Here is a 14,302-nt window from a genome sequence, read left to right on the forward strand (position 1 = left end):
AGGATTGCAATCTTCTGAAGCAAAATCCTGCTGATACAACTAGACTATATACATGGAACAGACATTATAGTAATTACTATGATTATTCTACAATCAGTAGCAGCATACTCCTGCAACTGTCTGTTGGGAGGCAATCATTTCTCTACATGTAAGATATAACAGGCACTTATTTACACCAAAGAAGATCATTTACAATTTATAGATATATTCCACAGACATAAAATGTAATTACCAAAAACATGTTGCTATGTGCAATGTAACCATTTTTGAGAAATATAACCTGAAAATCAAGTCTGTGCATTAGAGTTTTACAATAAGTTTTTAGTGGCCTTCTTAAATTATGCTCTATGTAGGAAGTTACAATGCTGGTAAATTATGCATCTTTAACATTAATGGGGATCATTTGTGCACCAAGAACTTTGTAGCAAACTGATCGGAACACAAATCTTAATTTTCAAACTTTTGTTCTGATAGCGAAAGACCTTTAACATTCTTATCACACAGTTTCATGAAGTAATATATATTATAAATATTAAGATGTGTGGCCCCATTTTTATGGAAATAGACATGACCATATAGAAAACCAATGAATATGTGCACTCTGAGCATAATTATATTTATTGTAGTTACTCAAGTTTTCATTTTTAATCTAGCTCATTTGTGCTCAAAGTATCAACATGATCCCCTGCTTATATTATTGGGTTTATGCCTGACTGATTGCTGTTTAGAAATAAATCTTTGTCTTCCACTAGTAAGCCAGTAGATTTTGGAAATCATGGTTTAGTTGTCCTGGTTTCAGCCCATACTGTATTCGGAATATAGACAGATGTCAATCACACTGCACTTGGTGTTAAAAATTGAACTGTCTGTAGCCGATCTTGCATGTATGATTTTGTTTGTAGAGAGCTGGATATTTCCATTTCTCATGTGTTAATTATATATAATTGCTTGGTGCAAGCTGTAGTAAAGGTTCTTTTTGTAACACGGATGTTTACTCCCCAGGGCTTTGTGTAAAACCATGTTGCATCATTCAGTTTCACTTGAAACAGCTGGTTATCTGCTGTTGTGCATTTGACTATGTAGAATGTCAAGGCTCTCTTACATCAATACCAACGTCTTCACTTCCTGATTAAGAGTTACTACAAAACTTGGCTTATATCTTACAAAGTCATTTTTCAGGGTGTGACATCTTTCCCTGTGCCATAAGAGAGATCTCCATAAAAATTTGCTCTACATAAAGTTTCTTAAATGAGAAGTTAAGGGTTAACTTGTTTTTACCAGTTGGGGTTTTGGATGACTCAAAATAGATTGAGACTCAAGCTAGTCAGTGCTATGGACAATCTGAAACAAGGGATGGTTTAAAGTAATTTGGTCTTACTGATCTTCCTACCCTATCCAGTCACGTTATCTGAAGCTCATAGTTCGAGTATCTGGGTTAGCATGATTTATGTCATATAAATTAGTTCCCTCCATTACTGATGGACCCACAGTATTGGACTAACCATGGCCAACTTTCCTCTGCTGCATCATTATATGTAAAATCATTTGGGGGTGGGATTAGGCATTTTATTTTTTATTAAATATTTACAAATACAGATTTCGTGTACGGCAGGATTTACCTGTTTAATATCAATAGCCAATGCTATTTCAAAACATAGTGGGCTAGTGGGATACTGATACACTGTTTGAGAAAGCGATTTAATGGAAAACAAGTTAAATACCATACTTCCAACGATTTACAAATACATCTGGTATAGACCTGGATAGTCATTCTTACCAAGGCAGATGCCTGAAATTCCAGTAATTGACACAAGAAAGGACTCTCCATCGGGTTTACGTGCCTCCAGGAAAGAGCTCATATGCATGAGCCTTCTTTGTGTGTTTTCTGTGGTGTTTACTTTGTACTCAAAGAGGACTTTCAATATCCCTAATGATAGCCACTTTGTCATAATTCTATGGCTTCTTCCCCATGTACACCCCGTAATATGAAGCTAAGTATCATCATTTGCCCCACCTAGTCTGCCCACTTTCCATACTACAAAATCATAGATAGGTAAGAGTTCAAGAGCAGTCAAATGTCAGGTATAAAGTTCAATAAGACCAAAAAACACCATCCGAGGAAAATAACATAGAATTAATAAATGTGTGAATAATAAAGCATATTACAACAATTATGGGTAAACGCCCCCTGAAGACAGGTAGTGGGAAGCAAATGAAAGCCCCCACCATCTATCTCATTGGGGGCTAACCCTGTAGCAATAAGATAATTACTCACAATTCCTGGTGTGCATATTACTACAAAATTATAGCCTCTACCAAGTCTAAGTCCATTAATCACTACTTCTGTTTCTCCCATGTAGCTTCCCTGTGTCTACTGTATATCCCAAACATTCGTCATTCATTGCCACTTGGATTTTAAGCAGCCCTGGGGAGAGTTTTCTCTCACAAGTTACATTTATTTATGTCTGCAGTATTCCAGTGTTAAGTATTGTATTAGTCCTGACTGAGAATAGAAATCTAATTATGATTACTATTATTATTAGTAAATGTTATTAAAAAATATTAGCAATATAATATATACATTATATCTATATAATTTACCATTTCATTGTACAGGTTTTGCAATGCATTTAGAGTTTAAGACCTTAAAGTAGCAACCCCCCTCAGAAGCCTATATGTGTTTAACTCTTATAATGCCAGCATCTTCCCCCCAAGCATGTCCTAGTCTTTTTTTAGTGGTAAAAATAATTGTTTCCTTAATCTCTAGCGTTTTACATTACCATGGGCTCTAGGGAGACATCCATTTTGACCTCTCGGACACTTAGGGCCTTATTCTATATTGTTTAAAAATGCCATTGATATGTCTTTATGTCAATACATCTACCCCATATTTCGTTGGCTAAAATGACTTTTGACGCATTGCGTCGTGTTGCATACCTGACTAATACAATTTAAATTAAAACAGATGAATATGATGAAACATCCGTGCTGCATTTCAAACATTTTTTTGTGATATAAAGCAACTTAAAGCACTTCTATTTCTGAACCTACAATAAAAACAGACTTCGTAGGGTTTTTACAAAATTCAATGTTTTTAACTCAGATACAACAATTATTTTTTAGTACAAATTGGAGCACATATTGTTTACATCTGTACAACATGCGCATCCCTTTTGTTTGCACCAATATATTTAACAAAAAAATATTTTGACCCTTAAGGTAAATTGAAAAAAGGTTAGTACGTAGGCGCCCACAAGAGCAGCTGTCCTGGGCACCAGGAAATTTGTCAGCGGGCCCGGGCATGTGTAGCCCTCCTTACCAGACTCCAAAGGAAAGGTCGCACCATTTCTACCATATACAGTGGCAATTCTCAGTCTCTCATATCTTTTCAGAGTGCTGGGTAGGTGCAGGCTGGGTGTGAATAAGCAGATGAAAAAAGGATGGGCACTAGGAACTTTTGTAAAACATAAAAGGTGCTTTATTTGACATCCTTCAATATGGCTCCACAGGTATTGACATACATTTCACTTGGCAACTCGGGGCAAAACATAATACTCTGGACTTCACCCCCCTGGTAGCTCTCACTGCAACCATGGGGAAGTAATTATAAATGTTACTCTTATAAGGGATCAATTGGCAGTATCTTGCATTAAGTCGGTAATGCCCCATATCGAATGGGCTTCTTAGCTATGTGACCAGGATTGCACTAGGGACCTTCCGGTTGGGCCAATCCAAACATACTCCGGAGTTACTATGCTGAAAACTCCTATCAAAAGCATGCTTCCTCCTTTTCAATGGTGAGAACAATCTTGGATCCTTACTACTGGCGCCTAGTTAAAGGGCACATTCCTAACAAAAGAACTAACGGAGGCAGGACCCATCTTAATATACTTAGCTATACACATCTATTTACAGGACTCACTGTGTGGACCCCCATCTGAGCTCAAAAGAACCTGTTTCTAGAACATTGGGGGGAGCTACAGTATATATACACCCTTCTATCTCCCCATAGTGACATCACTGGTCACAAGACACACACACAGAAGTGGTAATCCCTTCTGCATAGTCATCCTGCATCACCTGATGAGGATGGAAGAAACCTGAGTGAGCCCACACAGTTAACTCATTAAGTGAAATAGTAGTCCCAAAGGGGGTAACGTAAATCTGTCCCTGATAATTTTTCCTTATCCATACAAAAGGACACAGATCACTTGCATTGTAACATTACTATAACATGGATGGAATACATTGTACAAAACCCAGCACAAACTCCAGGAAATAATCTTGCTTTAGGAGTCCCATAATACCATTCGAATTTGTCATTCTATCTTTTTTATGAATGGACTAAAAGCCAGTACTACTGTACTAGAATCTGACTCATGCTGTATTGACTGTAAGTTTGAGGAGCACAATGTTTTGAATATTGGATACTGAGTCACAGAGTGCTACATTGGTAATGACTCATGCAATAATTTTACTTCATAGTAACTTCCTAAAATTCTGCTCTGATTCATATTACATTTATGAAACTCTAACTGACATTGTAGTGATGTTAAAACAGTTTTGCATCACAGGGACTGACTCAACTGCTAATGTAGCAGGAACTGACTCACAGAGGCACCTTCTGAATGCACCGTTTTCTTACAAACTACTGTACTGTACATTCTTTGGCATTTGCAGAACACATCAGCATTAATAAAGGGTGTCTTAATTTGATCATGTATCGTGTATTTAGGGAGCAGAATGTAAAATGAAGTGACTAATTATAAAAAGTGCTTACAGAAATATCAGTATTTGTGTTGCGTTTTACTGCAGTTTATTTACCATCCTTGTAATGCATTGTGCAAAAGATTGTATTGTATGTCTTTATTTATTTAGCGCCAAAAGTGTTCTCAATGCTTCACAAAAAGTACAGTACAGGGAATAAAAATTATACAATAAGTGCAGCAAAAACAGACAATAGGAAATCCCTGCCCCGAAGAGCTTACAATCTAAGAGGTATGATGGGAGACTTACAGAGACAGCAGGTGAGGGAATAAGTGCTGTCAATGGCAGTGCTTGGCCACAATAGGTGGTAGGAGTGGCTGAGTGTGGGACAGTAACCATGAGTACAGGCTGTTGGGATGCTTAACTTGTGGGGTGAGTTTTAAGTTTAGTCAGTATTAAATCAGAAGGTTAACACCATTTACAGGGGAAGTGATGGCAGGCTGTATGGGTGAGTTCAGGTGTGTATGTCTGGGTTCAGGCTTAGGGTAGATCCCCAGCAGCAGGAAGGAGTAGATAAAGGGTGTGAATAGAGGATTTGTGTGGGTGCTTTTTATTGAGGGGTAAAGAAGTTGTTGGGAGAGAGGTGTCTAAATAATGGTGCAGTGAGGAGTGGGGAAATATGCTTTTAAATGCACATGCTAACTTCATCCTTGTACATAACGTTTCACATTAGTAATACACATTTTCAAAATAATAGGAGACATAAGGGACAGGCAGCAGATAATGAAATAAATAGAATAGATGGGGATGGGGAAATAGCAAAGGGTCATGGAGGGACAATGGGGGCAAGTGGGTGTTTGGCAAGCAGAGAGACACGCATATTAAATGCAGATAATACTAGAAAACTTCTAAAGACTAAATCAAATTGGAGTAGAAAGGCAAGAGCAGATAAGATAATAGTACAGACTGGAAAAATCATTAAAAGCATCCTTGGTAATGCAAGAAGCCTGACAGATAAAATGGGGAGCTTGAATTAATAGCTTCCAGGGCACAGTATGATATCATAGGCATTACTGAAACATGGTAGGATGAAACTCATGACTGGGCAATTAATTTAGAGGGTTATTCCCTTTTACGGACGCATCAAGCAAATACAGTAGAAGAGGAGGTGGAGTATGTTTATATGTTAAATTGGATCTAAACCCTATTATAAGGGAAGGTGTTTATAAAGGGAATTATGAAAATGTAGAGACTTTGTGGATAGAAATTATCAGTGGAGGTAAAAGTATAAAGAAAATGTTTGTGGGATATGCTATAAACCACCAAATATCTGTGAGATAGAGAAAGCCAAAATACTTTTGCAAACGGAGAAGGCATTAAAACAAAACTAGGTTATCTTTGCATATTGTGCATTACAACGAAAGGAAGCAGGTTTTTGTTGGTGCTTAAAGACCATTACATGACCTAATATGGTAATGTCAAACAACATAGAAGTAATAACAAATATTCAAGTCCAAGAACATTTGGGAAACAGTGATCATAACATGGTCTAATTTTAAATAAATTATCATAAACCATATTACATGGGCTCAACAAAAACTTTACATTTTAGAAAGGCAGATTTTAATAAACTGAGGAATAATCTACAAGAATAAATTGGGATGATGATTTTGCAGGGAAAATGTGGAAGATAAATGGACAGTCTTTAAAACATTGTTAGAAAAGCACACTTATCAGTGTATACCCTTGGGTAATAAATATATAAAAAAAACAAGTCTAAACCAACATGGCTAAGTAAACAGGCAGGAGAGGAAATGGAAAAGAAGAGGCAGGCAGTCCGAAGGGACGGAGGCATCATATCTCAAATTATAAGGAATGCAACACAAATGGTAAAAGTGCAATTAAATAAGCAAAAATTGAAAATGAAAAAAGGATTGCAATATAAAGTAAGATCAACCCTAAAAAGTACTTTAAGTACCTTAATAACAAAAAAAGAAAATATAGGTCCCTTATAGTGTGAGATGGGCAGGCAAATTCTTGGAGATAAGAAAAAGTAGAGGTATTAAACAAAATCTTTGCCTCTGTATTTACCAGGGAAGAATCAATTGCAACAATAGTGCAGAAGGAAGAAGCTATAACCTCCATATTAACAAACAATTAGTTAAGGGAGGAAAAATTTCACAAGCGACTTGATAAAATTAAAGGAAATAAGGCACTTGGCCCCGATGGCATACATCCAATAGTTCTTAAGGAGCTAAGATCAGTAATAGCCAAACCATTACATTTAATATTCAAGGACTCCATTTCCACAGATTCAGTACCAGACGATTGGCGTAAAGCAGACATGGTGCCTATATTTATAAAGGGAGCTAGGTCACAACTGTGGGAATTACAGACCTGTAAGCCCAACATCAATAGTGGGGAGTTGCTACTTGAATGCTTAGTATGGGATAATATTCCGGAATACATCATGGAAAACAAAATTAGAAGTAATATTCCCCATGGATTTATGAAGGATAGGTCTTGCCAGACTAACCTTATTAGTTTCGTTGAAGAGGTAAATAGGAATTTAGACCAGGTTAATGCAGTTGATGTGGTCTACTTAGATTTTGTAAAGGCCTTTCAAACTGTATGGTTCCACACAAGAGGTTGGTGTACAAAATAAAGCAAATTGGACTAGGTAAAAATATGTGTACCTGGATTGAAATATGGTTGAAGGATAGACAGAGAGTTGTTGTAAATTGAAATTTTTTGGAGGTTGGGCTAAAGTTGTGAGTCGAGTACCTCAGGGGTCAGTACTGGAACCCCTGCATTTTAACTTGTTTATTAATGACCTTGAGGTTGGCATAGAGAGCAAAGTCTCCATCTTTGCTGATGACACTAAATTGTGTAGTGTAGAATCAGAGCAGGATGTAATTTCTGTCCAGAGAGATATGGATAGACTGGAAACGTGTACAGGTAAATGGCAGATGAGGTTTAATACAGATACATGTATGGTTATGCATTTGGGAAACAAGAATAAACAGGCAATTTACAAATTAAATGCGGATAAATTAGGGGAATCCGTGATGGAGACGTATCTAGGAGTGCTTGTAGACAGCAGGTTTAGCAATAAGCCCAAAGTCATGCAGTAGCTGCAAAGGAAAACAAGATCTTATCTTGCATTAAACTGGGAATGGATGGAAGGGAAGTAAACATAATTATGCCCCTCTATAAAGCATTAGTAAGACCACACCTTGAATATAGAGTACAGTTTTGGGCACCACTCCATAAAAAAGACATTATGGAACTAGAGAGAGTGCAGAGAAGAGCCACCAAATTAAAACTGGGGATTGATAATCTGATTTATGAGGAGAGGCTAGCTACATTAGATTTGTTTACATTAGAAAAGAGGTCTCTGAGAAGGAATATGATAACTATATACAAATATATTCGGGGACAATACAAGGAGCTTTTAAATGAACTATTCATCCCAAGTGCAGTACAAAGGAGACAGGGTCATCCCTTAAAGTTGGAGGAAAGAAGATTTCACCAGCAACAAAGGAAAGGGTTCTTTACAGTAAGGGCAGTTACAATGTGGAATTCATTACCCATGGAGACTGTGATGACAGATACAATAGATATCTTTTTTTTTTTTAAAAAGGTTGGACATCTTTTTAGCAAACAAAATCTTGCCGATACAAGAAGAGAACCCTCTTAAACTAGCACTCTATTCATAGGATCGTGGCTGAATTAAAATGTAACCTTTAAGGGTATATAGTTAAAATAAATGGGACAAAACTAAACATACAGACATGTAGTTACAGAGCGAACAAACACAATTAATAATAGGGAAAACCAGCAACCACTGTGTTGAGACCTATATATAGGATATTGGTTGTTGGATTTAACCTATAATGGGTAAGGTCAGATTATACCTGGCAAAAATGCATTGCCTATATTAGTAAACCTACATTTTAGTATCAGGCAGTCTGCTATTAGATAGATGCAGACCGTATCTGCCACCTTACACCTGTTTCAGAGCATGAATTACTGAACCAGTGAATAAGTGATAGTGTATATTGGTACTAGCATAATAGTATAAGGGGTTTGCTAACGCTCCACTTTAACAGGCAGGATGGGAGGATAGTGGAAAAAGCTCTATACCCTATATTGACAGACCCGCCTGCTAGCTATGAATAATATGCTGATGGATAGTTGCAAACTAAGACTTAGTACTGTGTAGCAGAATAGGTTAATCATCCCTATATTAAAATTGAATTGTATATGGCATAATGGCCGTAATGACACTTCTCCTAATATTGGAGTGGGTAGAGAACACTGACAGCTACTCCTAATATTGGAGTAATTCCAGGATAGAATATTTCATCCCTTTTAACCCCTTATTGTATCAGGAGGTATAGGAAGGGCTGTTATGCATAGCCACAGTTTTGGTTTTAGTGAGTAAAACAAAGCACTGTGGGTTTTAAATGCTGCAGTCTCGTTTCCCTGGATAAAGGTTTAGGAGTTCTTTGTGTAATGATGACACCCCAAATGGTAGTTCCAATGTTGGAAAAAACCTTTGTGGTTGATGCTTACAAGCAACAAAGCTTTATGTGACCGTAGTTATTATTCTTACTGTCGCCTATTATTTCTGTATGGCATCCAGCAGAGCATAGCTACAATGCATGCTCAGAACGATTCTGCACAATGTAGTGCATAGTTACAGTGTAGCTCAATCTCCCTAGGGATCTTCAATAGATATCCCTGCTATAATATATTTGTTAGATTAATATCTAATTAATAATATATATTGGCTTCAGGAGGAAACTCGTTTCATGGTCCGAGCTATGTACAGAGGTCACGCTATGGTGACATCATCAAAGTCGACATACACCACATACCACGCACCTATACAGGGATATACCAAATAAGTAAACATGGGAAGGATGTTGATCCAGGGAGTAATCTGATTGCCAATTCTTGGTGTCAGGAAGGAATTTATATTTCCCCTTTTGAGATGTCCTTAGATTATATTTCACTGGGGTTCTTTTTTTGCCTTCCTCTGGATCAATATACTGTAAGTACGGATATATAGGATAAGTATCTGTCATCTAAATTTAGCATAGGTTGAACTTGATGGACGTACTGTATGCCTTTTTTCAACCTCATCTACTATGTAACTATGCATAATGGAAATCAGCGATACAGACATAAAAGTAGACATCAGGAAGAGGAGTTTACATCCCTGAAGAGCTTACAATCTAAGTGGTAAGTAGGGAGAATGTACAGAGACAGTAGGAGGGTGTTCTAGTAGGTGAGTATACAAGGGGTCATATAAGTGCATATGGGATGTATAGTACTAGTCAAAGGACTAGTATGACACAAGCTTTCATTTTACTGCTCATAAGCCGGGTGTGGCAGTTACCTTCAGACCGGGCACGATGTCCCGCATCACGCCTTCATGACTCCCGCCAGGTGTCTTTTACTGTAATTTCACTATAATAATACTGAGGACATACAATTTTCCCACATATGCCTTTTTTATTCATTTACGTAGCTGAAAAACATATTTGGCCTAGCTTCAGGTTGTTACGAGATTGATACCTTTTACTAGGCTATTGTATATAATAGAATCTTGAGTGGGTTATGAATAAAGCTCCTGAAAAATGCTTCTAAACAGCCACCAATCTGCATATTTTTGTTACTTGCAACTATGTCAAATTTCATCAGCTAATTAAGTTATTATTACATGTGATGCAGATTGTTAACCACAAAGGTTTATGTCACCTCAGGCTTTGCAGAGTTTTTGCCACAAGAGAAAGGGAGGAGTACATGAGATGTAGACAAGGAATATGATATATCTCATTGTATTGCATGTGTCCTCTAACACCTCCCAAACACCTCGTGTTGCTCCATAAACCCCAATGAATATCTCACACTCCTAAGGCTAAAGCCCCACTGCACACGCCTGCGCCCCCCCGCCTTGCATCCTGGTGGCGCATGCACGGCACTTCACCACGATCTGTGGTCTGGAGCTAGGAGCAAATAGCTTGATGCCTGGAGGCTATGTTCCAAATTTCCATGGAAGCTGTAGTTTTATGGCAAAATCAGACTTGATCCGTAGCCACCTAAATGCAAAAGATTGCATCTTTTCCTGGATCCTGGAACTCAATAAATAGGGCGGTTTCTGTTTCTATGTTTCATTTGTTGGTATTTACAAGCTACTTTTGTGTTGAGCCATATTTAAAAGAACTGGTTTTTTTTTAAAGTAGGGTGAAAAGAAAGGGTTTAACTGCTGCACACCATATGGTCAAAAGACTTGCATAATTACTGGTGCTCTTGTACTGAGGGGTAGACTGCTGGAGACCCAAAGAGTATCTGAAAACAAGAATGACACAAGGCACTTCGGATTATCTAATGCTGAATTTAATGAGCCAAAAAGACGATGTTTCGACCTAAAATGGTCTTTTTCAAGTGATAAATGGCTACATTTATCACTTGAAAAAGACCAAGAAACGTCGTCTTTTTGGCTTATTAAATTCAGCATTAGAAAATCCGAAGTGCCTTGTGTCATTCTTGTTTTAAATTAGGGTGACATATGTGGCAAAATGGACCACATACCTCTTCAATGTGGTGCAGATGTGCTTAACATTTAACCAGGATTCAAAAACATTTTTTTAAAATGTGTCACGTGAACACAATTTTGTACCTACTTATACACGATTTCTTAATTTTCTCTTGAGTAGCAGTCTAAAATAAACAAAATATAAATAAAGAGGATGTCAGTAAAATTGTGTAAACAAAATATAGCGATGCAATGAAACAAGTATTTTTCATTTTTTGTGGCTATTTATAGGTGCAGTCCGCACGGCACATTAAAAAAAACAAAACTTTTTTTTGTTTTAATATATGCAACCTTTGATTACCTTTATTGAAAACTAATTACTTAAGCAGCCGATTATCTCGTTCTCCTGTCATCGACCAGCAAAGATCCTGCTTCCCAGGGTTCACTAAATGGCTGCCTTTCAGTTTCAATCAATCGTTCAGTCAGTGTAACTCAGCAGCTAAAATGTATTCTTATATTCCTAAGGTAACATTATCTATTGTTACAGTTTTCTGCTCAAACTGCTGGGAATATTGGCAACAAATAATCACAAACAGGAAATTGTTGCAAAAATCTTGCACTGCTGTGGAAGTGTGTTAAAACCCGCTATTGAAATCAAATGATACACATTATATTAAAACTCATTAAAAGTGGTATTAAGAGTTAAATTTAAAAAAAGTAGTAAGTATATCTAATACTACAGAACTGATTTATTAAAAACACACACACACACACACACACACACACACACACACACACACACACACACACACACACACACACACACACACACACACACACACACACACACACACACACACACGGTATTGCATGGATTGCTCCTTTAAAAGTACCAGAAATGCACAGTAGAGCCATTGAATAACCTCTTCAGTAGCTGATGAGCAAGCAATCCAATATTCTGCAATCCATCAGTGGATGGAATAATAAAAATAGGGTTGTGTTTTCACTTCATTGAATACAAACACAATAACCAAGATCATTGCATTGGGGGCCTAATTATTTGTTTACTTTGCATACTTTAATTAACCCCTACTGAATATAGCACTAAAGTCTATAATACTATTGATTGTATGTATCGCTGACTGTGTACATAGCAGCATACCAATTTTGCAGGCACAATGAGCCCTTGTCCTGTTGAGTTTACAATCTAATTTTAAAGTTTGTGGCAGAGGGAGATTGAGTGACTTGTTCAAGGTCACAAGGAGAGCTACCACTTGGATTTGAAACACTTGCACTCACTTCAAAGGCAGTCAGATAACAAATGAGCAACTCCTTTAGCAACTCTCCATTATTTTTCTACGGTATTTTGTAAAACGTTCTACATGTATTTTTCATAACTTTTTTCCCCTTGATTTTCTAAAAAAGAAAAAAAAACTGATTGAGAACTCAGATGTGATCGCTGCAACTTTTGCCTTTGCTGTATCCCACCATTTGTAAAATATGAGCATGCTACTGGCCTGTAAAAAAAGTAGCATGTATTTTATTTCCTCCATCTTCTACTGTACTATATGCAGCTATGGGCTTGTATTTGTAAAACTAACTGTTCTCCAAATTATAATGTAATCTTTAAAAATTCTACAGAAAATGAGTAGGGTGAACGAAAGAGTTAATTTAATTGCAATTCCAATATGTGCTGTATATTGATCACTAAATTCTTCCTGGATTCCTAAATGAGCGATTATATTTTTGCAACCTTTAGTATTATAACATGCAAAAAGATTAAACTAATTGTAAACACATTCTGAACCATGTAAAATGACAGTGTTGACTTGTGGCCATACTGTTTGGCTCCATTAAACATATTTAACTTCTTGGTATAATGTACAGTTAAAGGCAGTCTCATGTAAAATGCGGGTATGGCAGAATGAGTTTCTGCATCATAACAAATACCATCACTAATACTCCAAATTATAAATCTCATCTCAACATATTTAGCATTAAATGCCCCCAACTTGCATGTCTTTTAGTTGTATCTTTGTTTGATATGACAAACGATAGATATTGCATGTGTCTCTATATTTCTGCTAATTAAACGGACTGAATGGTGAGCTGGAGATGCTGGATGGAAGAGGAGTGGGATATAATTCATTCCCTGCTCTGGAATATAGGAACAGACATAGAGTACTGTATGGGTCACTTACTGTAACAGTAACAGCGTGTCACTAGGGTTCCCTGGGATTATTGTGTGGCTCAGATCAATCACTAGCCAGTAGCAACACGTTTGAATGTCTCCTCATAGTTTCATAGGTATTACAGTTACAGTGAGACAGCATGCATACAGTATTGTAGGAAGTAATTGGGATGATGCTTGTAGTAGGTTTATCATCGAGAACACAAACCTTATCCAGCCATTCAAGTGTATCCAATCGATGTTAAATGTCTCGTTTTACTGTAGGTATATTTGCTCTAAAGTTACAATCATCGCCACTTCTTATTTCTACGCTGTTTTACAGTTTCGAAGATTCTTATTGTTAAGGATGGAAAGTATATTTAAGAATGTCCTGATTACAAATATTTTGTTATTGATCTACTTCTAATCATTACTGTATCACTGTATTATTTTAGGTTGCGTTTCTAACTGTATGTCAGAAATAACACATTTCTATTTGGGAAATTTGATCAAATAGATTATTATTCAACAACATTACAATGACAAAAACGAGTCAGTTCTAGATAGGCCTTGCAACTCCAATCTGAGGTTGTAAGAGTTAAATCTACATCCAAAGGTTTCCCTTTATAAAGTAGTAACAGCAACTTCCAGAAATACATCGGCACAAACGGAATCACAAAGAGGAACACGTACATTACTGCACAGGACCAATTGGTACGAAGCTGTGGACTCTTTGTATATTACTAATAAACAATATGATATATTGCATTTTTTAAATTCACATTCCGACCCTTTTTTCACTCGGTGCTAAATTCAAAACACAACATTACAATCAAAGGTTCAAATGCGATACCTTGGCAGTGAATATGATTACTTTT

The 14,302-nt window shown here is 36.9% G+C and overlaps 1 protein-coding gene across 3 annotated transcripts in view; it reads right to left on the reverse strand.

Annotated features, from left to right (window-relative positions):
• Positions 1 to 14,302, reverse strand: part of RGS20 (regulator of G protein signaling 20) — a 165,580-nt gene that overhangs the window by 73,926 nt on the left and 77,352 nt on the right. The window contains exon 2 of one of the 3 annotated variants that reach the window (XM_075584347.1): positions 11,403 to 11,439. The exons of the other annotated variants lie outside the window; for them this stretch is intronic. The gene's annotated coding sequence lies outside the window, so the exon portion shown is untranslated. The remainder of the gene's footprint in view (positions 1 to 11,402; positions 11,440 to 14,302) is intronic. 3 annotated transcript variants of the gene reach the window in all.

Source organism: Ascaphus truei, chromosome 2 (genome assembly GCF_040206685.1).
Source record: "Ascaphus truei isolate aAscTru1 chromosome 2, aAscTru1.hap1, whole genome shotgun sequence".
In the NCBI taxonomy this organism is placed as follows: domain Eukaryota; kingdom Metazoa; phylum Chordata; class Amphibia; order Anura; family Ascaphidae; genus Ascaphus; species Ascaphus truei.